Below are 1,754 nucleotides of genomic sequence, written 5' to 3'. Positions count from 1 at the left end.
TTTGCACCCTGAGCTCTCCTATATTGAAGAGGAGCTACTGCACATGTAAAACCTTTAACGAGAGTCAATGGGCAAAGATTTGCATGCCCACACTAGTGAAAGAAAATATGTAAATGGAGGCATACAGTGAGTTGGAGCATTTTAAAAGAGAGAGCAATAGATATCTACAGCTGCAAATGAGAGGGGGATGGCGTGGAAGAAGGTTGAGCTCATGCATAAGTCTATATTAATTTTTTTGTAACCACAATAACAATACATGGGAAAAGTTGACTAGTTGACTGCTTCAATGGTAGTGTGTATTTTATGTATGGTAAGGTGTGTTGATGTATACTATTTAGGGGCAACATAGAAGCAGGCAATTATGAGGAATAAATACATTTGGCCTTACGCATTATCGTAAATGATCCTTTTAAACGTCTTGCATTACACCTCTGACTAAGTAAGCAAGCATTCGTGAGAACTGCAAATCTACACAATTACCACCACAATATTTCAAATTAAGACTATATGATGTCCTGCGCTTGTCCAATGGCGGTCATTCACAGAAATAGTTTTAAAGACAAGAAAGACAGAGCAGCAGAATTAAAGGGCCCGTAAAAGCCAAGCAGTGTGTAATAAATCCCCAAAATCTATAAATACTGTGGTTACACTATTTTAGAAGTAAAAACAAAACAAATAAATATAAATAATAATAAAAATTAAAATCATTTGATACAAAATTTTATAAAAATCATTTCTACAAAAAGCAAGACAGTCCATGAAAACTGTGATGGATGCAAGAGATGCAAAATATGATGTAAATGCTTAACCACCCATCCATCCTTTGCCCATTTATTCACCATTTTATCTAAATCAATTGAATTGTCGTTTTACTGAATTGTGCTATACAAATAAACTGTACTTGTCATTTACAAAAATGAGACATCATCCTGCAAAATCTCATTTAATTTCCAGCGTTTTATTGGCATTACACTGTCACAAGTACAGAGCAACAAAATGAATTCTCTGCATTTAACCTTGGGGAGCTGCATTGTGCAGTACCTGTGGAGCAATGTGGGGTTAAGGGTCTTTGCTCGGTGAGTTGGAGTGGCAGTCTGTTGAGTGGGTCTCAAACTCAGATTCCAAGTACAACACTGTAACCTCTAGGCCGGAACTCCCCAAAGCAGGCGTTAGCATGAAGGGTCTTGGCTAAGGACCCAGACTGGCAGCTCATTCCTCCAGCTATGATATAAAGCCAGGCCTCCTGTTTTCAGGATGGGTAACTTACCACTTGAGCTAGCCAGCCACTGTGTATATACACGCACATGTGTACTGTACATCTGTAGACCAAGTCTTCACTCCTTTCATCACGTTTTCTGTTCCAGATGTTACTGTATATCAAAGGTGGCTTGACCTCACATATATTCAATGACTGCTCTTACCTTCGACAAAATGACAACATAATAAAGCAGTGTCCCCTGATACCTTCAGCTACATTGTAGGGACTGATACAGTAGTTCTGTCATCAGCATAAAAAATTATTTAATATTTGAGTTTAAAAATTTAAAATTGGTTTAAAGTAACACAAAATGTAGTCATTGAGCGAAAAACTTGGTTTGGATAACAGTTGACCTATTATGTAAGACTCTTACATAAAGACCGGAGAGCTTGTAAAATTTGTTCATAATAGAGAGAAGATTAGAAATAGGAGAAGAATGGTGAATGGGGTTTTCTCATAAATTACTTGTACAAATAATTTAAGAACAAATTTGTTC

Source organism: Cyprinodon variegatus, unplaced genomic scaffold, assembly GCF_000732505.1.
Source record: "Cyprinodon variegatus isolate N-32 unplaced genomic scaffold, C_variegatus-1.0 Scaffold203, whole genome shotgun sequence".
Taxonomy (NCBI): domain Eukaryota; kingdom Metazoa; phylum Chordata; class Actinopteri; order Cyprinodontiformes; family Cyprinodontidae; genus Cyprinodon; species Cyprinodon variegatus.
The sequence above is the reverse complement of the archived record's forward strand: the minus strand, read 5'-3'. Positions refer to the sequence as shown.